Source organism: Hypanus sabinus, chromosome 1, assembly GCF_030144855.1.
Source record: "Hypanus sabinus isolate sHypSab1 chromosome 1, sHypSab1.hap1, whole genome shotgun sequence".
NCBI lineage: Eukaryota > Metazoa > Chordata > Chondrichthyes > Myliobatiformes > Dasyatidae > Hypanus > Hypanus sabinus.
The window spans coordinates 80,051,494-80,075,926 of NC_082706.1; the positions used below are offsets into that span (position 1 = coordinate 80,051,494).

Genomic DNA, 24,433 nt, shown 5'->3' on the forward strand with positions numbered 1-24,433 from the left:
ATAATCATGAAATTTCCCTATAATGCACCATTTTTTTGAATCATCTCTATTTGTTATTTCAATTCATAATTCAAGTCAGAATAACTGATTCCAAAATTAAGGAAGCCATTTTTGTTGGTCCACAAATCAAACAGGTCATCAATGATAGGAATCTTGAAGAACTTCTAATGGAACCAGAGAAAATTGCATGAAAGGCTTTCAAGGATGTTGTTGAAAATTTTCTTGGCAATCATACAGCACCAAACTACATGCTGTCAATATGCTTCAAGCATACTAAACCATGAAATGCAACATGTCACTAAAGATTCATTTTCTGCATTCCCATCCTTCCCTGCAAATTTTGGCGATGTCGGTGATGAGCATGGAGAAAGGTTTCACCAGGGCACTGTGGTCATGGAGAAACGGTATCAGGGCAACTGGCATCCATCAGTGCAAGTTAATTATTGTTGGACACTTAAATGAGAAGTCTCAGACTCTGACTACAAAAGAAAATTATCAACAAGACATTATTAGCTTAGTTGAACTAATGCAAAGTGTCAACACCATTTAAACACATTATTTACCTTATATGCAACTAAACACATGATATTCAATAAAAGTTAATTTCTTGTTTCTCCAAATTCATATATAATACCAGTAGTCTAAAATTATATTTATGTTCAGCTTCAAGTGGTCTATCATAAACAAAAATAATTTCTGAGGAAAGCAACACTTCCGAAAAAACCTGTTGTCCGGCGTAATCTGAGAGGACGTCTTAGAAATTCAGACATAAATGCAGGGAATGAAAGAATTCTCAGCAGGTCAGGTGACATTTGGGTGAAAAGAAAACAGAGAAAAGAGCTAACATTTTAGATCACTCACTTTTGACCAGGACATTAAGAATCCTTGAAAACATGTGGCTAACACCAGGTTCTTCAGGGCGCGGTCATTTTAGATTTTTATCTGTGCCCCTAATGCTCAAGTTTGCCCATTTAAGCAGCACCGTAACAATTTATTTTAGATAGGAACACAGTCCCACAACTTCAAAAAGCTGTCAGCTTTGGGAAACCTGGGCCAATAAGTGCCAGGGCCAAGTAGCGATCAATAACTATATCAGCACTGCAAATGGAGCGCAGCATGAAGGCTTGCTGATGGAATGGTAGAGCAGGCAGATATGCAGATGTAGGATGACATCACCCTCATGGTCAAAATGGTAAATGCTTGGAGAAGGGATGTGCATGTTCATGAACTTAGAAAACACTCCTGGACATAATTAAAGAAGGAAGGGGGTAGGTCCATGACAGGGAAATATATGCGAAACTTGATCTTAAAATGTCATTAAGATTTCTCATTGTTGTACTAATATGAACTTTCCTCTTCACCATTTGGAGTCCACATGCTGAAGATCCTGAAACAGAAGTGGTTTGATACCACCAAAGTATAAAGTTCAAAGTAAATTTATTATCGAAGTACATACATGCCACCATATACAACCCTAAGATTCATTTTCTTGTGGGCAAACACAGTAAATAAAATAAACACATAGGAATGAATGATAGACCCAGCAGGGTGGACAACAGCCAATGTGCAAACAAAAACAAGATACTGTGCAAATATAAAACAAAAGAAATAATAATAATATAATAAATAATAATAAATATATTGAGAATGTGAGATGAAAAATACTTGAAAGTGAGTCCAGTTCAGTGGGAACATTTCAGTGGTGGGGTGAGTGAAGATGAGTAAGGTTATCCCCTCTGGTTCAAAAGCGTGATAATTGTTCTGGTTGTGTTGGTTCTGATGCTCATGTACCTTCTTCCTGATGGCTGCAGCAGGAAGAGAGCAGAGCCTGGATGGTGGGTGTCCTTGATGCCTCTATCCTGCGATAGTGCTCTGTGTAGATGTGCTCAATGGTGGGGAGTGCTTTGCCCACGATGGACTGGGCTATATCCAACACTTTTTGTAGGCTTTTCCATACAAGGGCATTGGGGTTTCCATATCAGGCTGTGAAACAACCAGCCGTTATACTCTGCACCACACAACTATATAAGTTTCTCAGAGTTTTAGATAACATGCTGAATATTTGCAAACTTCTAAGCAGTAGAGACTCTGCTCTACTGAAGCCAGAACAGATCCTCTGAAATTATAACACAGAGGAATTTAAAGTTGATGAAATTCTCCACCTCTGAGCCCCTGGTGAGGACTGGTTCATGGACCTCCTGTAGTTAATAATCAGCTCTTTGAGTGAAAGGTTGCTGCTGGGGCACCACTCAGCCAGATCTTCAATCTGCTGATTCATCACCACCCTTTGTTTGGCCAGTAACATTGGTGTCATCAACAAACTTAAGTATGGCATTGGAGCTGTGCTAAGCCGCACAGACATAAGTGTAACATGAGTAGAGAAGGGGGCTAAGCACACAGTCTTGCGGTAACCTGTGCTGATGAAGGCTGTGCAGGAGATGTTGACGAGGATCTGGAAATGAGGAAATTGAGGATCCAATTGCACAAGGAGGTAGTGTGGCTTAGGACATGAGGACAAGTGGCTCACTGGGCCACATCATTAGGTCTTAAAAGTCAACCAAATCTTGATACATACTTTTACTTGGACCATGTCTTTACTTTTACATTTTTAAGCTGACTTCAAGGTGTTCTGAAAACTGCTATATAATTACTGTGATGTACATTCTCTAGGTTATTAAACCAACCTTCATATTACTGTAGATAACCAAGTTCAAAATGGCAAAAGTTAGTTACTGAGCTTACCTACTTGAAAGCATAAAAATATAATAGTAAATTATCTTAAACATAATAATAAATTAAATTACACTATTACTATAAATTAATATTCTTGCATCCTCCAAGGAATTTTCCGATCTACCTACCACCATCCAGCCAGACAGACACATTTCAATAAATAGTTATAGCCAAATATACTTCAACACAACATCCTGAAGCAAGTGCAAAGACCTTTATATTTTGGTCTGCAGCAGTTACAATCTCACTGACTCTCCATTTGGCCTTGGGTTACCTGGACAACAGCAATACCTAGTTCAGATTGCTAATTATTGACTACATCTCTGTTCAGCATCACTGTCCCCTCAGTAGAAATCAAAAAGCTTGAAAACCTGGGCTTTTGTACCTCCCTCTGCAACTGATTCGTTGACTAGCTCATCAGGAGGCTACAGTCAATGAGATCAGACATAACATCTCTGGTTCAACACATGCACATCTGAAGAGTGTGTGCTTAGTCCACTGCCCTACTCTGTCTACACCTAAGACTGTGTGGCTATGCTCAGTGCAAATGACGTCTATAAATTAGCCAATGACACAACTATTCTAGGCAGAAACTCAGATGGCGATGAGGAGGCATACAAGAGTGAGGTAAGTCAGCTGATTGAGTGGTGCTACAACAACAATCTTGCACTCAACGTCAGTAAGACTAAGGAATTGATTGGGGACTTCAGGAATGCAAAGTCAAGAGAATTCACATCGGTCCTCATTGAGAGATCAGTGGAAAGGGTGAGCAATTTCAAGTTCCTGAGTGTCATCATCTTCGAAGATCAATCCTGAGCCCCAGGTCAGAGTAAATTCCATGCAAGGAGGAGGCAGGAAGGATAGTCAGTTGGTGCGCTTGGGGTTTGAGCTGTGCGAGGTCCAGTTCTCGGGAATTTCGGGGGCCCATACCAATGATCGAAGACTGAAAGTCGATCAGAAATCCAGAAGTCGTAGACCGCTTTCTGAAACTTAGATGCCCAGAGGCCCAGATTCGTCTTTCCAAAAGGACTGTGTGTGTGTGTGTGTGTGTGTGTGTGTGTGTGTGTGTGTGTGTGTGTGTGTGTGTGTGTGTGTGTGTGTGTGTGTGTGTGTGTGTGTGTGGAAGGGAGGGTGGGAGAGAGGAGAGGGGATTGTTCTGTTGTTGTTGCTGGTTGCGCTTCATTCTGTTGTGTTCTGTGTTATTCTGATGTGTTGAGATACAAATACATGCTGGCTGCCTTTAGGTGTGCTGGGTTGTTAACACAAACAACACATTTCATTTTATATTTCAATGTATATTTGATAAATAAATCTGAATCAGAAACTGGGCCCAACACTCTGGTAACTATATTTATTACAAGTCTGAAGAGATTTGGTATGTCACCAAAGACTAGCAGTCTTCATGCAGATGTACCATGGAGAGCTTGCTAACTGGTTCCATCATCATCTGGTATGGAGGGGCCAGTGCACAGGAGCAGGAAATTCTGCAGAGGGTTTTCAACTCAGCCAGCTCCATCATGGGCATTAGCCTCGCCAGCACTGAGGACATCTTCAAAAGATGATACCTCAAGAAGGTGGCATCCATCATTAAGGAACCTCACCACTCAGGATATGCCCTCTCCTCACTGCTACCATCAGGGAGGAGGTACAGGAGCCTGAGGACATACACTCAATGTTTTAGAAACACCTTCTTCCTCTCCACCATCAGATTTCTGAAAGGTCCATGAACACTACACAATGTTGATTTCTTCTTGCACCACTTTTAAAATATTTCATATTGTATCTTATAATTATTTTATAGATAAGAAATTATACATTACTGCTGCAATAAAACCACAAATTTCATAACAATGTCCATGATAATAAACCTGATTCTGATGTGAACTGATTGATTATCTGAACATGAGGCTGAAATAACATAAAATCTGTAACATTTATGTCAAAATAGATCGTGACTATGATTTTTTTCTGTAAATTAAGATGGTTGGTTAATTTACAATCTAGCATTAAAAAGATTGAATCTACATAGAAAATTGAGTACAGGTATTTTGTTTGCATTTTAGCCTATCAGACAATCAAAACTTCATAATTATTATTGTGTATATGTGTATAGTATAGGTAATTCTCAGGACCAACTGTGCACTCACTGGAACAAGGAAGAGAATAGTGTGTGTGGGTAGTGAAAAATGGAAAGGGCAATAATAGAAGCAGGACAAATAAGATAATCAGGTGACCCTAAATTATCTTGATCTCAGCTATACAATGATTGCAAAGAAAAACATGCAATCCATCTGCCATTAGAGATACACACAAACTTTATTAGTTTTCCAACTGCGCAATTCACTTAACTGTGGAGCAGACCAGTAGAACCTAAGTGTGTTCTGCTATTTTATGAACATTCTCTACATTGCGGTCAAACACGTTCCAATATTTACTCTGGTGGAAATTGTTTCAGCTTAATTATATGTCTGCAGCTGATTAAATGGCAAGCAATACCCCTGTGTCACTTGGGACATGCATATAAGAGTCAAAAGAAACATTAAGTATTTGGAAGAGTTTTCAAAACCCCTTTTAATTTTCTGAAGGAAAATGTCAACATAACACTTGGGCAACACTTGACTCCCAGTGCACAGTAAGGAAAGAACTCACATCAGGCTAAGTAAGACACTCATCTAGCCAATCACAGAAAGATGACCTCACTTACCCTCCAAGGAACGTCATCCATTCTAAAATCTTTGGGACCCAATAGTTCCCATAAACCTCCCAACACTCCTCCAATGCTGACCAACTCTTACTTGCTCAGGTAATTACAGAAGCTAGCAAATTAGCAAAACAGAATCAGGAGACAAATCATGTGCTGGTGGACAAAAGCAAAATGGATTTTATAGGGATTCATACTATAAACACTTTCTCAGAGGGGGTGATAATTGAAACTTACCAAATAACTTTATGTCAGATTTATTTGCCATCCATTGCTGGTACGTGCACACCTCAAAGTCAGAATCAATGCAAATTTATTTTCAATGTACAGATATGTTACCATATATGACCATGGGATTTATTGTCTTGCAGGTATTTACAGGAAAATAAACAAATACAATGGAATTTATGAAAAGCTACACATAAACAAAGACTGACAAACAATCAATGTGCAAAAGAAGACAAACTGTGCATATCAAAAATAAATAATACTGGGAACATGAGTTGTAAACAATCCTTGAAAGTGACTGTAGGTTGTGGAATCAATTCAGAGTTGTGGTGAGTAGTTATCCTCACCAGTTCGGGAGTCTGAACATGTATACACAGGGGTCAATGTATACACAGGGGTCAATGTATACAAGGTTACACATCCACAAATAACTGCCAGCTTTTTCTGTTAAACCACTGCAACCAAAGGGGAGAACAAATCAAAGGAGAGGGGAGAAAAATTATATATCCTAAATCTTTTCCTTAAATTATTTCACAATAATGGAGCAAGTCTTCATCGCAGTAGGGAAAACCAGGCCATCTTAGTTGGTCATCTTCTGTGCCAAGGCTTTTCTTCCTAGTTATTTCATGGTATTCTCTGTCAGGCACCACTCCAAACAGTATGACACCCACCCAGGAGATTTGCAGAACTGTTGTTATAATGAAGAACTACTGCCACTTGAGTGATTGGGCACAGGGAAACTGGGATAGATTGTGATGGGCAAGGATCTGCTCCCTTCCTTAGTTTTTGATCTAAAAACCACAGATCCTGACGTTCCACAACATTCCAAGAGTGGTAGATTTATTTTCATAAATTCTATAATCTTTGGAGAGGATTATACATTTTTATATGCATAATTGACAGGGAACAATAACTGCTTAGCATTTTTCACTCATCTTGTTTGATTCACTAGTCCTAAACTCACTGCTGCTACAGTTTCTTCACTGTACGAAGGTTTTATGAAAAATGCAGAAGATGCCCAGAATGATACTAAAGCTTATGTGAAAATGAGGTGGAATTACAACACAGGACCACATGTATACTTAATGAGCAAAGAGAGCACACAACTGGGCTAAACGAGCTGAAAGTGAACTGCCTTGATGAAGGGTCCTGGCCCGAAATGTTGACTATTTATTCCTCTCCATAGACATTGCTCACCTCCTGATCTCCTCCAGGACTTTGTGTGTGCTGCTCTGGATTTCAAGCATGTGCAAACTATCTTCTGTTTGTGAAGCTGAACTGATCAGAAAGCATCTTTGAAAGCATTACCACACCTGAATGTGGATGGTTATGGACAGTTAAATAGCTGGTAAGAGGAAATGTGCCAGGAATATATCAAACTCAATGACAGCAGAACCCAGCACGTAAAAAAGGCAGAAATAACAGTGGGTACCTTCAGCAAAAGAACTCTGTGATACTAATCTTGGCTTTGCTTGTATCCTCAATCCTACAGAAGATATCTTCAGTCAATTCAATTCACTTCAATGTTTAAAGATTTACAAATAAAGATTAGCTGTATTTGTCACATCAAAAATATAGAGTGAAATGCTTCGCTTGTGTCAAATCAACCTGGATAACCTGCAAGTATATCACCACGCTTCCAGTCCAAACGTAGCTGGCCCACAACTCACGAACCTAACGGTACAGTTTTGGAATTTGGGAGGAAACCAGAGGTCCTGGAAGCAGCCAGAGGAAATCCACGCGGTCTCAGGGAGAACCAACAAACTCTGTACCGACAATGGCAGGAATTGGAGCACAATCTATAATTACTGGCACTGTAATAAACTCTCTACTCGGGCATGCTTGCAACTTGACTGTAGAAAATAGTAGACCATAGAAAATGCTCTGAGAACTCTCTTTGTAAACATACGTATACTGTAATTTTAGGCTGTCAGTTTATTCTGCATATTTTATTGTTGTGTGACAAAAAAAAACTTAAAACAGAAAATAAAACCGTTAACACAATTTTATTGTTTCATAAAATATAATATGAAGGTTATATCTGAAAAGCTATACTGTACTTTCATTTACATCAAATGTAGTTAAAGCATATATAATAAAGCTTAAACAAAATATTGGTGCAAGTCCACTTCCAGAGTGTTATAATGGGCAATTAAATTATATCAGAGTTGGCAATATCTGTTGATCAGCAGCAGACAAGCTTGATTAACTATTATAGTTTGTTCCCAACTAGTTTTCTCATAGTAGTAGCAGTGCGATCACTCCAGCTGAGTGTGATGTTCTTCAAAGAGGTTGTCTATTGGTGGGTCCTCAGCTGGTGGTAGAGGCAGATCCAGGATCCTCACTAACAGGTAGTTAGGGTGAATTTCCTAATGTAGAACACCTGTTTAATGTGGGAAGGCTAATACATAGGAAGTCACTACATGGTCCTTGGGAGATCAGAGTCAGGGTCCAGTGACATGCAATCTAAGGCAACTGGGGACCCTGCACTGCTGCAGCCTTCTTCTGCTTTCACTGCCATTGTGATGTGTCATCATCTTCCACTAGCTCCACAGGTGAGGACTTGTTTGGATCACTCTTTGTCTGGCATCTCCTTCTTGACCTTACCGCAATGGGTGACCCTACCAGGAGATAAGTGCCACTTGGGTAGCTCCTGAAGGCATTGCTCTCTGGATCTCAGGAATTCACAAGCCTCCCCACCACAACAAGATGACAATCTTCAGTTGTTCAGTTTTCTCAGCTACTCCTTGATCCACTGTTCCAAGAAACTTGCTTCATTTAATGTAATTTTTCCTTTGTTTGTTTATTAGATTAAACAATAATTAATTTCTTGCATTGTAATAAGATCCCTTTATTCCAATCCTGCAGCTATATCTCTTGTCAGCCAAGTACACATATCAACAGCAATTCTCATTTCAATCTCCTTCTCTTCTTCACTCCATCTTCTGTGCCATGTCCAACAGGCTCCAGGACAGCTTCTTCCACCAGGCTATCTGACTGCTTAATTCATGCTGACGCAACTGTATTTCTATGTTATTTTGACTATCCTTTTGTACATAATATTTATTATGAATTACTATAATTGCACATTTCACATTTGAATGGAGACATAACAAAGATTTTTACTCCTCGTGTATTTGAAGGATGTAAGTAATAAAGTCGATTCAATTCAATTCAATTCTTGTTTCCTCTGTCAGGATATGTAAAGGAGGTATGACGCAAAAGCAGAGAAGCAGACTCAATTTAGCACTAAATGACACTTTACTATTAAACCAGAAAATAACAAACCATGAGAGACCACAAAATAAGATGGATCAGGAATTCAACACTTCAGTCAACATGGTAACTGAAAACTAGGAGCAACTGGCTGAGGCTAGATCATTCAATGGGTGAACAAGAACGATGGGTGAGAACTGAGTTGAAATAGGCTGCAGGTGATGAGTGAAAATGAAGTGACTCCTACTGGGAGGAGCCTGTATGTACAGGACTGAAATCTTCTCAACTCGTTGAACTCTCCCTAAAACCTCTTTATCAAAGGATTGATAAACAACTGGCACTTGGTCATCAATATTTATTGATATACCAGCGTGCACTCTGTAAATGAACTTTGTACACACACACACACACACACACACACAAACATTGTTTTGTCATTCTGCTGCCATCCTGCTCAGTGTGGATACTTCAATGTCTTCCTTGGTATTTTCTCATAATGGGTTGGCTTTATGGTTCCATCTCCACCATACATGGGGAAATATACTATTTATTTAGTGTTGAGGATATGTATATGTTGTTTGTATACTGGATTTAAGTTAGTTACTTCTGTTTACTTCGGAACATGATTGTAAGTACATTGTGGAGTGTATCATATTCTGATTCTTGTTTAGTCTTAACTTTGTGGGTAATTGAAGATGCCATGTCCTGGTGCGTAATAAACAGGGATGGTTCATTCTTAGTATTAAAAAGAATGAGATCGACCTGTCACACTGGACAAAGTATACAGCTATCATTGTGCTTTCTGGTAGATATCTTTTTTGTAAATATTGGCAGTTTTTCTTTTGCTAATTTTTGCAAATTTGATTTTTGATGCACCTACTAAACACCCTTGCATAAAAGTGCAATGCAATACAGCCATTTTTTTCCCCTTTGGGTTGAAATCCACTCCACCAGATTTTTTCCTTTTACACCATTGGTTACTTTATGACATAGAGAGTCCATCATACCTTTAGCATACACAAGCAATTCTCAGACTTCTGCCCCCACTCAAAAATCTAAATGCACCAAATTTCAAATTATCATTCTCTTCCACAAACACTAAACTTGGCTACAGTTACTGCCATCCACCCAGTGTACATTTGACAACATTATCCCAGCGTGAAGCATGTTACCACATGATATACATTAGAATAAATTATTTTATGTATGATGTAACTGGCTTCCCAATATTCATTGCAATGAGCAAACAGTGCGTGGACTTGGATCTATATTTACACTTCCATGAACACATTATGCGCTGGTCACAGAGTCAAGTCAAAGTAGTACCGTTAAGAGGTAAATATATTCCGATAAAAAAAGTTCTGCTTTGGGTGGGCAGAACAATTGCTGAAAAGTGAAGTATTTTACACTCTAGATCAAGGCCAGAGTTGTAGAATGCTCCAATTTCCAGTACAAAATAGATTTTCAAACTACTGAAGATAGTTTCATTGTTATCCACCCTTTTCTGTGGACGCTGTAGATAACAGAAAAGCATGTTCAGCCCTTTCAAAGACCTTTGGGTACACACTTTTATTGATTAATATGAGATTACACCTATGTGGAGTTTTCTCCATGCCATGCAATTCAAATAGTCTCATCAGTGTTATACACCTGAGTTAAATTTTCCAATGCCACTAACTGACCAAATTCATCAGCTCTTGATGGAATATGTTCCTAAAACATCTCACCAAACTGCGCACACCACCATTGCATCTAAGTATAAACCACTTTATAACTGCACTATTTATCTGTCTGCTCTTCCAGTTTCCAAGACAAGGTTTTCCAGCATTTATTTTGGGCATTAAAAAAAAACAATAAAAAATGCTCCTTTAAAGTCATAAATATTTTAAGGAACAATACCACAAAGCATAAGACTATAAGGCACAGAAGCTGAATTAAGCCATTTAGCCCATCAAATCTGCACTACCATTTTATCATGCCTGATCCCAGATCTCACTCAACTCCATACATCTGCCCTCTCACCAAACCCTTTGATGCCCTGACTGATCAGGAAACAATCAACTTCCGCCTTATATGTATCCGCAGACTTGGCTTCCATCACAGTTGGTGGCAAAGCATTTCACAGGTTCACTACTCTCTGGCATAAACAATTCCTCCTTACCTCTGCTCTAAAAGGTTGCCCCTCAATTTTCAGGCTGTGCCCTTTAGTTCTGGATACCTCCACCACAGGAAACATCTCCACATCCACCCTATCTAGTCCTTTCAACATTCGGTAGGTTTCAGTAAGATCTTCTTCTAAATTCCAGTGGGTACAGGCCAAAAGCTGCCAAGTGCGCCTCATAGTTTAACCCCTTCATTCCCAGAATCATCCTTGTGAACCTCCTCTGGACTCCCTCCAAAGACAATATATCTTTTCTGAAACATGGAGCCCAAAACTGTTGACAATACTCCAAGTGCAGTCTGACTAGTGTCTTAAAAAGGCTCAGCATTATCTCCTTGCTTTTATATTCTATTTCCCTTGAAATAAACACTAACATTGCATTTGCCTTTTTTTACCACAGACTCAAACTCTAAATTAACCTTCTGGGAGTCTTGCACGAGGACTCCTAAGTCCTTCTGCACCTCTGATGTTTGAACTTTCTCACCATTTAGATAATAGTCCACACTATTGTTCCTTTTACCATAATGCATTATCATACATTTCCCAACACTGTATTTCATCTGCCACTTTTTGACAATTCTTCCAATTTGTCTAAGTCCTGCTGTAATTGCGTTGTTTCCTCAGCACTACCTATCCTTCCACCTATCTTCGTATCATCCACAAGCTTTGCCACAAGGCCATCAGTTCCATTATCCAAATCATTGACAAATAATGTGAAAAGTTATCGTCGTCTGAACCCTTAGTGCCTAGGTGACACATGGGGCCTCAATGTGAAAAGTAGTTGTCCCAATACTGAGCCCTGAGGAACACCACTAGTTACTGGCAACCAACCAGAAAAGGCCCCTTTTATTCCCACTCACTGCCTTCTGTCTGCCAGCCATTCCACTATCCAAGCCAATATCTTTCCTGTAGCACCTCAGGAATTGATCTTGTTATGCAGCCTCATGTGTGACACCTGATCAAAAGCCATCTGAAAATCCAAGTAATGACATCCACTGCCTCTCCTTTGTCCATCCTGCTTGTTCCTTCCTTGAAGAACTCTAACAGATTTGTCTGGCAAGATTTCCCTTCACAGAAACCACACTGACTTTGACTTATTTTATCATCAGTCTCCAAGTACCTCGAAACCTCATTCTTATTAATAGACTCCAACACTTTCCTAACCACTGAGGTTGGGTTAACTGGCCTATAAATTCCTTTATTTTGCCTTCCTCCTTTCTTAAAGAGTGGAGTGACATTTGCAACCTTCCAGTCCTCCAGGACCATGCCAGGATCAAGTGATTCTTGAAAGATCATGATCAATGCATCTGTTATCTCTTTAGCAACCTCTCTCAGGACTCTGGGATGTAGTCCATCTGGTCGAGGTGACTTACCCACCTTAAGACCTTTGAGTTTGCCCAGCATTTTTTCCTTTATAATAGCAATGGCACTTAATCCTGCTCCCTGACGCTCATGGACGTCTGCCACATTGCTTGTGTTTTCCACAGTGAAGATAGATGTAAGGTATCCATTCATCTGCCATTTTTTGTCCCCTATTACTACCTCACTGGCATCTTTTTCCACTGGCCCAATATCAACTCTCACCTCCCTTTTACTATTTATATAACTGAAAAATCTTTTAGTGTCCTGCTTAATATTGTTGGCTAGTTTGCCCTCATATTTCATCTTTTCCCTTCTTATTGCTTTTTTTGGTTGCTTTTTGTTGGACTTTAAAAGCCTTCCAATCATCCAACTTCCCACTCACTTTTTCTACCTTATATGCCCTTTCCTTGGCTATAATGCAGTCCTTAACTTTCTTCGTCAGCCACAGTTGCCTACCCTTGCAATTTGAGAACTTTTTCCTCTGTCATCTATCCTGCGCCATGTGAACTATTTGCAGAAACTTCTGCCATCTCTGCTCTGCCGTCATCCCCGCCAGTATCCTCCTCCAATCCACCTGGGCAAGCTCCTCTCTCATGCCTCTGTAATTCCCTTTATTCCAGTGTGAAACTGATACATATGACTTATACTTCTCCCTCTGAAATTGCAGTATGAATTCAATCATACTATTATCATTGTCTCCTAAGGGTTCCTTTATATTAAGCTCTCTAATAAGATCTAGGTTACTACACATCACCCAAGCTAAGATAGCCTTTCTCCTAGTAGGCTCAAGCACAAGCTGCTCTATAAAGCCAACTCATTGGCATTCAACAAATTCCCTCTTCTGCAACCTGACACCAACCTGATTTTCCCACTGATTTTCCCAATCCCCTTGCATATCAAAGTGTCCCATTACAATTGTGACATCACCTTTATTATATGTCTTTTCCAGCTCACTTTGCAATCACAACCCCACATATTGTCTACTAGAGAGCAAAAATAGTGGGGTTGTGTTCATGAGGTCATAGTCTGTTTTGAAATTTCATGCCTGAAGTGAACAAGCTGCTTCTAAAATATTGAGTGGCTGTCTCCTGCAGACTAACGGCACAAGATTCAAAAGATTCTGGGCCTCTGAGTTTCAGATCCGAGTTTCAAACCATATATGTAAATTTAGAAACTGAAAGCACTGAATTTAGCTAAGGCCAATTGGACCAGACAACATAGGACCATAAAATATATATGACCTATATAGGACCTATAAGATATAGGGCCATTCGGCCCATCAAGTCGGCTCCACCATTCAATCATGGGCTGATCCACTTCTTCCAGTCATCTCTACTTCCCTGCCTTCTTCCCATACCATTTGATGCCCTGACTAGTCAAGAACCTATCTATCTCTGTCTTAAATACACCCAACGACTTGGCCTCCACAGCCACTCGTGGCAACAAATTCCACAGATTTACCTCCCACTGACTAAAGCAATTTCTCCTTATCTTTGTTCTAAAGTCATGCCCCTACCATGGGAAATAACTTTGCCATATCTAATCTGTTCAGGCCTTTTAATATTCGGAATGTTTCTATGAGATTCCCCCTCATTCTCCTGAACTCCAAAGAATACAGCCCAAGAGCTGCCCAACATTCCTCAAATAGTAACCCTTTCATTCCTGGTATCATTCTCGAGAATCTTCTCTGAACCCTCTCCAATGTCAGTATATCCTTTCTAAAATAAGAAATTCCAGTACAGTTACACACCTACTATCCATTCAACAATATGGAAAATTGCACAGAGGCATGTAGGCTATAAAAAGCAAAACAAATTCAACTCAGCTAATTACAGAATGAATCAGAAATGAGTCAGTGCTATTAAGTGGCACCTACCAATAACCGGCTCACATGCACAAAGCTGCTCAACTACACATCTCATTGCAGCCTTGGTAAAGAAAAAAATATGGACCTTGGGAACAGATTCTATATGTGAGGTGAGGAGGACTGGCCATGTCAGTAAAGCTTTGACTGAATGTAACATCATCTGGGGAAACACTGATATCTCACACACAGATGGTTGGGGTAGTTGTTTGTTAATTAACCCAATTTTATGTACTCCTCAAGGTAATATCTTTCACCTGATAAGCTTCAACTGTTTTAATAATGACTTTCCATCCATCACCAAGGTCAGAAGAAGAGATGCTTGCTGATGATTTCACAATTTTCACAGCTTTCCAGAAAATCAAATAGTCCATGACAGAGAGTGGGAATAAGATTCAGGCATGAACTGATAAGTGGCATGATAACACTCATAACATTTAAATTTGACACCTCTGACAGGGTAACTATCATCTCTTGACATCCAAAGTCATTGCTTCACTGGGGCCCATTATCATCATCTTGGGGGTCACCAATGACCATAAACTCAGCTGTATCAGCTATAGGTCTCACGAGCTAGTCAGAAACTGGGCTTACTCCGCCTCGGCGAGTCTGAAGGTAGAAGCCGCTGGGTCAGCTTGTCCAGGGATCGGAGTCCCGATGTTTGCGAGACCTGTGCAGGGACTGGAGGATGGAGGCCTGGTGTCTGCGAGTCTCAGAATCAAGCTCCTATCAGGCATCATAGCCAGCAATCTGAAGGAACACGTGTGTAAAGTCCTGAGCCCTGCTCAGAGGGGAATTGGTAATGGAACCAGAGGCTCCAAGCACCAACTATTGGTAGACAAAGCAGTCCTGCGAGACTCCAAGACCAGGCAAACCAACCTCAGCACAGCCTGGATTGAGCACCAGAAAGCATACGACACAATGCCCCACACATGGATCCTGGAATGCCTGCCTCTGAACTAGATCAACAAGCACGAAGGACCTTCATCAAGATCTCAATGGGCTTTTGGAGGACAATGCTAGAGTTAACTCAAAGCCAATAGCACCATCAGATGTGGAATATACCAGGGTGATGCACTATTCCCACTGATGTAGGCTTGAACCCCCTCAGCCAGATCGTCTCAAAGAGTGGGATTGGGTGCAGATTCAAGAGTGGAGTGACCATCAGCCATCTCCTGTACGTGGATGACATCAGGCTGTATGTCAGAAAGGAAAGGGATATTGACTGACAAACCACCTGACAAGGGTGTACAGCAGAGACGTCAGGACGTCATTTGGACTGGAAACGCACAGCCGGATGGTAGTGAAAAGAGGCAAACTCATCCTGACTGAAGGAGTCGAGTTACCTGAAGGCCTCATACCAGATGTACAGGACAACTACAAATACCTGGGGACCCTGCCGGTGCATGGAAGCCATAAAGTGGACACAAGGAAGATTGCAACATCCTAATACCTCCAAAGAGTGAGACAGGTCCTAAAAAGGCAGCTGAATGGGAAAGAACAAGATCAGAGCCATCAACACATTCGCCTTAAAGAAGGTGGGGGGAGGGTGGGAAAGAGAAGGCTGGTAGGTACCAGGTGAAAAACCAGTAAGGGGACATGTTCCCATGTAGCAGTTCTGGGTCAGGATGTGGTCCTACCAGCCTTCTCCCACCAGCCCCTGCCCCCACCCTCTTCAGTCCTGATGAAGGTTCTCGGCTTGAAACGTTGACTGTTAGTTTCCACGGATACTGCCCGACCTGCTGGGTTCCTCCAACTTGTTGTGCGTGTTGCTTTGACCCCAGGATCTGCAGAGTAATTTGTGTTTATGACAGTAATACTGAACAAGGAACAGAAGAAAGCAATAGAAATAGTTGTGGCAATCGCAAATGCCAGTAACATCAGAATAAAAGAAAATGAGAAGATGGAGAAAGACCAGGGCTTGAAAGAGCACGTAGAGAGGATGTGGAAGATTAAAGCCAGAGTAATCCTAGTGGTAATAGGAGCACTTGAATCTGTGACACTTGGATGGGGAGAGCGGCTCCAACAAATCCCAGGAACAACATCTGAGATTACGGTCCAGAAGAGCACACTGCTGGGAACTGCAAGGATAGTGATGGGGTGTTTAATGATGGATCCTTCCTTCTAGAGGCTCTCAAAGATATTCTGGATACTACGGAGGCTAGTGCCCATGATGGAGCTGACTAAGTTCACAACTTTCTGTAGCTTATTTTGATCCTGTGTAGTAGCAACCCCCCCCCCCCCCCACCACACCCAGACGGTGATGCAGCCAGTTAGAATGCTGTCCACACTACATCTGTAGAAATTGTATTTAATCTCACAAATTTAATTGAGGTTTTTTTTAAGATGTTGGATTTTTGAGCAAGGCTTTTGGCATGGCAGTCTGATGTGGAATGTGAGATCTCATGTGATCTTGAATTAGAAAGCCAGTCGGATACAAAATTAACTTGGTGAAAGAAGTCAGAGGGTAGCAATGGTGTGTTGCTTCTCCAAAATGAAGTCCAATGACCAGTTGTGGGCCACAAAGATCTGTGCTAGGTTCTCTTGTGTTTGCAATATACAATTAGTGGCCACTTCATTAGGTACACCTGCACAATTGCTCATTAATACAAATATCTAATTAGCCAACCATGTTGCAGTAACTCAATTCATAAAAGCATGCAGACATGGTCAAGAGGTTCAGTTGTTCTTCAGAACAAACATCAGAATGGGGGAGAAATGTGATCTAAGTGATTTTAACTGTGGACTGATTGTTGGTGCCAGATGGGCTGGTTTGAGTATCTCAGAATACACTGATAACCTGTTAATATCACACACAACATTCTCTAGAATTTACAGAGAATGGTGTGTAAAACAACATCCAGTGAGCGGCAGCTCTGCAGGCAAAAACCCCTTGTTAATAAGAATTGAACTGAATTGAATTGACTTTATTTCTTAAATCCTTCATATACATGAGGAATCAAAATCTTCACATTACGTCTCCAGCTAAATGTGCAATGTGCAACTTAGAACATAGAATATAGAAAATCTACAGTACAATACAGGTCCTTCAGCCCACAAAGCTGTGCCAAACATGTCCTTACCTTAGAAATTACCTAGTGTCTCTTAAAAGACCCTATCGTATCCATTTCCACCACCATTGCCGGCAGCCCATTCCACGCACTCACCACTCTCTGCATAAAAACTTACCCCTGACATCTTCTCTGTACCTATTTCCAAACACCTTAAAACTGTGCCCTCTCATGCTAGCCATTTCAGCCCTGGGAAAAAGCCTCTGACTATCTACACGATCAATTCCTCTCATCATCTTGTACACCTCTATCAGGTCACCTTTCATCCTCCGTCGCTCCAAGGAGAAAAGGCCAAGTTCACTCAATTTATTCTCATAAGGCATGCTCCCCAATCCAGGCAACATCCTTATAAATCTCCTCTGATCCCTTTCTATGGTTTCCACGTTCTTCCTGTAGTGAGGCAACCAGAACTGAGTACAGTACTCCAAGTGGGGTCTGTCCAGGGTCCTATATAGCTGCAACATTACCTTTCAGCTCTTAAACTTAATCCCACAGTTGATGAAGGCCAATATACCATATGCCTTCTTAACCACAGAGTCAACCTGCGCAGCAGCTTTGAGTGTTCTATGGACTCAGACCTCAAGATCCCTCTGATCCTCCACACTGCCAAGAGTCTTACCATTAATAATATATTCTGCCAACATATTTGACCTACCAAAATGAACTACCTCACACACTTATAGTAATTTATAATAAATGTGATGTTCAACAGGATAGTCAATATAACAAAGAAATACAGTTGTGTCAACATGAATTAAGTAGTCTGATGGTCTGGTGCGGGGGTCGGCAACCCACGGCTCCGGAGCCACATGTGGCTCTTTTACGTCTGTGCTGCGGCTCCCTGTTGCTTTGGGAAATAATTGGTTGTGGCGACCCTTTTCCTGGCACATCCGAACCGACTCACAATTAGATAGCCTACGGGGGTTTGCGAGCACAGAGCTTTGGAGCCTCTGCGCCATGGGGGGCAGGTTGAGGGAGGCTTAAAAGTGAGGCTGAAGATTTCGAATAAAGTTTTTTCCTTCGACTGCAGTTACCGACTCCGTGACGTAATTTTAGCGCTGCGTGTAGCACACCGCTACATGGTCAGTATTTAATTAAAATGTATTTTATGTTAGTTTGTTAGTTTTTGAAATGTAATTCTAAATTTGAAGATTATGGTGATCTTGTACAATCTAAATAAGACGTTGTGGCGACCCATTTCCTGACACATCCGAACCGGCTCACAATTAGCCAGCGTTCAGGCTAAGGGAGATAGCCTACGGGGGTTTGTGAGTACGTGTCTTTTGCAGCATCCACGCCCATGGGGGGCGGATTGAGGGAGGCTTAAAAGCAAGGCTGTTTAGTTCGAATAAAGCTATCTTTGACTGCAGTTTACTGACTGCGTGTAGCACACCGCTGCAACGTGTTTTTATCGCTGGCTGTCCAGAGGGGAGGTGCTGAAACGCTTTGTCGCGTGTCTGGAAGAAGTGAAAACTTTCCTGGGCAGCAAAGGGCTCAACTTTCCTGAGCTGGAACAGCCAGAGTGGCTGGAAAAGCTACACTTCATGGTAGACATGACAGCGCACCTGAACACGCTGAACACAGCTCTTCAACGGGGTAAGGACGTACATGTTGGAGGATGTTTTGGCATTCGAGCGCAAGTTGACGTTGCTTGCCAGAGATTTACAGAAAGGCACATTGTCTCACTTCCCCAATTTGAGAGAGTTCAAACAAGGTCACGACATGATAAATTCGGAGTATTTACATTCTGCAATCATCGCAATGCAAACATCGTTTGGGAAACGCTTCTGTGAGTTCAGAGAGGAAAAAAACACATTATCCTTCCTGGTCACTCCCCTAAGCATCGATCCATCCCTACTGAATACGACTGCATTGTCAGGTGTGAGTCAACCTGAACAAGTATGATAAATATTTTAATTGCCTATTATTTTACGTATATTCATATGTTTTCATTGTTCAGTGAAATAGTCCTTTCATTTTTCAGGTTGACAGCTGGCTGACGTTATTTTTGGTTTGCTGCTGGCGGCAAATTTAAGTTTGGCGTTTTTCATAAATACAAGAAGGACTCAAATAGACGTTGAGTATTTTACTTAAAAGTAACCTTCAACCCAACGTCTTTTTTTCGGAGTTCAAAATGTTTTTGTTGCATGCAGAAATGTAATTTCGTTTTCTCTGCAGGAGTTCATCAATTTCATAAATGCAACACATTATAGTTTGTTTATACATAGCATAAAGGCAAAACAAAACGTTGTATGTAGTGTTATTTCATTTTAAATGTCAAACGGGTTTTGCGGCTCCCAGTGTTTTCTTTTCTGTGGGAAACGGGTTCAAGTGGCTCTTTCAGTGGTAAAGGTTGCTGACCCCTGGTCTGGTGGAAGAAGCTGTCCCGGAGCCTGTTGGTCCTGGCTTTTATACTGCGGTACCGTTTCCTGGATGGTAGCAACTGGAACAGTTTGTGGTTGGGGTAACTCGGGTCTCCAATGATCCTTCGGTCCCTTTTTACACATCTGTCTTTGCAAATGTCCTAAATAGTGGGAAGTTCATATTTACAGATCCACTCTCTGCAAAGGTCAAAGGAGAATGGCCGGACTCATTCAAGCTGATAGGAATTTGACATGTGTTTCAACAGTGGTGTGCAGAAAAGCATCTCTGAATCATCAAACCTTGTAGTGGATGGGTTACAGCAGCAGTAGACCATGAGTGGCTATTTTATTAAGTATGAGGTATCTAATAAAATGGTCACTGAATGTATAATTAAACATTTGGATGAACATGTTGGTGGCTCAATTTATAAGTTTGCAGGTAACACCAAAATTGGTAGTGTGATGGCCAGTGAAAGTTGCCCAAGGTTACAACAGGATCTGGATCAGTTGCCAAAAATGAGCAAAGGAATTGCAGATAGAATGCAATTAGGTTCAGTCTGAAGTCATGCACTTTGGGAAGTTCAACCAGGGCAGAACTTTCATTGGAAAATGACAGGGCATTGTGGAGTATTATAGAACAGAGACACCTAGAGGCAGAACTACATAATCCTCTGAAAGTGGTGTTACAAACAGAGAAATAGTTGAAGACAAGCTTGCTGTAGATAGAGCTTCTAGAACAAAGATTGGGACATAATGTTACAACTTGACAGAACATAGGTGAGACTGCACCTGCAATACTGCGTGGAATCCTGGTCACTATACAACAGGAAGGATGCGATTCGGATAGTGAAGGGGCAGAAAAACTTCACAAGGATGTTGCCAGGACTGGAGGATTTGAGAGGGGAGGAGAGCCTGGATGGGCTGTGGCTATTCAGTCTCTTTGCAGTGACGGAGACTGAGGAGTGACCACAGAGGCTTATAAAATCATGAGGGGTTTAGGTAAGGTAAACTTCATCATCTTTTTCCCCCAGGGTAGGAGAGTCTGAAACTAGTGGCCATAAATTTAAGGTAAAAATGGAAAGATTTTAATAGGAATCTGAAGGCAGGTTTTTTCCCCCACGCAGAGGATGGTGGTATATGGAATGAACTGTAACAGTCAGGTGCAATTACAACATATGAAAGGTATTGGGACAGGCACATGGATGAGATGCTTAGAGGATATGGGTAAGGTGCAGACGAATGATACTAGCTCATTGAAGCACTTTGGACACATGAGTTGAAGGGCTTGGTTCTGTGTGGACTCCATGAAGGAATATGTTTAAATATATATTGTATATATATATATTTTACTGTAATTTACAGTTTTTTATGTATTGCATTGTACTTTTGTTTCAAGTCAACAAATTTCATGACATATGCCAGTGATATCAAACTTGATTCTGATTCTGATTCAGCACTGGCAATTAAATAAACTTGAAAGCATTAACTGTTGTATTGACACTGCAGTGTTTTTCAGAGCAAGATCTTAAAAACACCTCAAAGCACAAAGATACAAGTTTCCACAAACGTCTGAGCACAATAAAAAGCACAATAATGTCACGCCTGATGCAAATGTTGAGATAAAGTCAGAACTACTTAAAGTGAAGACATAAAATAAAACATCGCAGGAGGAGCAATTACACTTTTAACATTAAAAAAAAACTTGGACAGGTACATGGATGAAAGGGGTTTGGAGAGGTATAGTCTAGGTGCAGGTCAGTGAGACTAGGCAGAAAAATGGTTCGGCACAGCCAAGAAGGGCTAAAAGTCCTGTTTCTGTGCTGTAATGTTCTATGGTTCTATGGTTCCATGGTTTCTATCTGGAGACAGATATAAGCAATAGGCTTTGTGGCTTATAACCTTAATTGTTTCTGCTGTGAGATCATGTTTTGGGGCTAGCTATATTACTGGAAAACTCACCTTCCGATAGCTTTGCTGAATTCATGAGGATTAAATTTCATACTTTTACTTTGACAAACAATGATAATGCATAATCTTTGCAGCTTGCCTTCATTTTGCAGTTGTGTGCTACCTAACAAATCATCCATATTCAAGCCATTAAGTATCAAATTACACTCCTTTTCAACATAGATTTACTGCGAAGAACAAAAGGAAATGCCATCTAACCCTGCTAATGTGGCAGGCAGACAACATAGAAAATAAATGCATTCCGAGTGTTGTTAAGAAAAATGGGTGGCAAGGTTAACACGATTGCTTTACAGCACTGTTGATCAACAAGCTGTTTCAATTCCTGCCACTGTCTGTACGTAGATTGTACATTCTCTGCATGGCCACATCTGAACGCTCCAGCTTCCTCTTGCATTCCAGAGATGTATGGGTTAAGGTTCACAAGTTGTGGGCATGCTTTGTTGGTGCCAGGAGTATGACACACACAATCCTCACTGATTTAATGCAAATGATGGATTTCACCACACCATGTATTTCAATGTGCATTTGACGAATAATGCTAATCTTTAAAATTAAAACTGATTGAATGCTTGAACATCATATCTGGAGTGCAGAGACTGATAGCTTACTGCATATGTAATAAAGTTACATTAATTTTGGGTTACTAACATTTTTACAGTTGTGAAATAAAAAAAACACTTTGATACCTAATTAGCTTATTTCCTACTTAAACATTGACCATTTTCAAAAGTTTTTTTGTAAAGTTAAGGAGGAAGATGATATAATGGATGTGTTTCTCTTTTCCATCACTTGATACAGTCCTAAATTCTTAATCACTGGCTGCTGTTCTTTCCTTGTCCAGGTTCTTAAGTATGTTCTGCAAACACTATTTCATTGCTGAGATACACAAAGAACTCAAGACGTGTGGGGGAGAAAGACAAATATCACATCTGTAAGTAAATGATCTTTCTTTTTTCCTGCTCTTAATTTGATTAACAGATCAGCAAATGTAACTATAAAAGGAGAACACAGAAATCAGTAAAGGGTGATCACCTTGTTGGGATTATACTTCAGGCATTCAAATAATCAGCAGGGTTTGGAAGAACAAATATACAAGCATATAGTAGTAGTTTTTAACCAAATAGTATGTGATATTAAGCTTCCAAAAAAGCGAATGTGATTGCTTTAGTGTGATGAGCCTAAATGTGGTGGAATTTGTTTAATACTTCCAACAAGGGTGTTAAAGCACCATGTACTCGGGAGGGAGGTGTGCTCAACTTTATTTTAGGGATTAAGGATCAGCAAAAAGTGAAGTTATCTGCAGAGGGAATTTTGCAGTGATAACAGTTTAGTAAGCATTAAGTAGTCATGGAAATGGACAAACTTGGACCTCGAGCTAAGGTCTTGAGTAACAAGACTCAAGGACAAAGAATCAATGTTTCAGTCTGAGATCCTTCATCAGGATTGCCAAGGTCTTAAAATGGGGGAAAGCTGACTTCAGTAGTGTAAGAGAGGGTGGAGAGAATATAGATCAGAGGCAATAGCTAAAGGGAAAAACAGCATCCGATAAGAGCAAGGCGCTTAAAGGTGAACTAGTAAGAGCATAGAGCCAGCATGACCCTGTAAAAGGTAAGAAACAAAGATTAAGAAATCTTGGTTAACAAACAAAATTAAAAGTTTGATCCAAATGTCAGGTTTAGGAACTTGCTATTAAGTATGTTTTTTGAGATTGATAGAAGATACAAGAAATCTTAAGAAAGCATTTAATATGAAAAAGTGGACATGAAATGACACTTGGCCTACAGAATTAAAGAGCATTTCAAAACCTTTAATGAATTTATTAGAGGCATGGGGATAGCTAGGCGAAGAGTAGGCCCCCTTAGGGAAGAAAAGAGTAGACTTTGTTCAGAGCCAGGAATATTTTCAGTGTCCTTAATCATTACTCTTCACCAGGGAGAAGGATGGGGAGGATGGAGAGTTAGGGGAGGTGCAGAGATTGTATCCTGTATATTAAGAAGGAGTAAGTTTCAGAGAATATTGATGCATATTGAGGTGGGAAAATCCCTAGGGTCATATTAAATCTATCCCAAAGTGTTACAGGAAACGAAAAGGGATTGTTAGGGCTCTGCAGACTTTTGCATCTTCTTTAGCCATAGATGAAGAAGTCTGAAGGCAACTAATATTGTTCCCATATTTAAAGAGGGCAGTAGTGATAGTCAAGAAACTACAGGGCATAAGTCTTACACAAGTAGTAGGAAAATTATTATATTGAAAAATGTTGTTAGGGATAAGATTTATGATCATGGAAAGGCAGCCACTCACTGGGGAGTCAACATTGGTCCTTTGGAAATCCTGACCTGAGTTTGTTTGAGGCTAAGGAGGATACTAAGAAAATTGATGAAAGAAATGTGGTAGATATGATATACATGAACAGTAACAAGGCTTTTGACAAGGTCCAGCATAGAAAGCTTTGTGGTGAACTAGACCCAAAATTGACTTTGTGATCGGAGGCAAAGGGTTGTTTCTCTGACTGAAGGTCTGTAACCTGTGGCATGTCACGGGGATATGTGCTGGGATGTTAATTGTTTGTCAACATACATACCAATGACCTAGATGAGAATGCCTGTGGTCTGCTAGTGACGTAATGATTACCAGGGTTGAAGGTAGCAAAGAGGGTAGCCTAAGGATACAGAGGAACATAGATCAGCTGGTACGTAAGGCAGAACATGAGCAGGTGGAATTTAATCCAGACAAGTGTGAGATAATGTATTTTGGGTCACTAATCCT

At 40.5% G+C, this 24,433-nt stretch overlaps 1 protein-coding gene across 13 annotated transcripts in view; it reads right to left on the reverse strand.

The window, feature by feature from the left end:
- Positions 1–24,433, reverse strand: part of rims2a (regulating synaptic membrane exocytosis 2a) — a 1,025,605-nt gene that overhangs the window by 754,726 nt on the left and 246,446 nt on the right. The gene's annotated exons all lie outside the window — the stretch shown is intronic.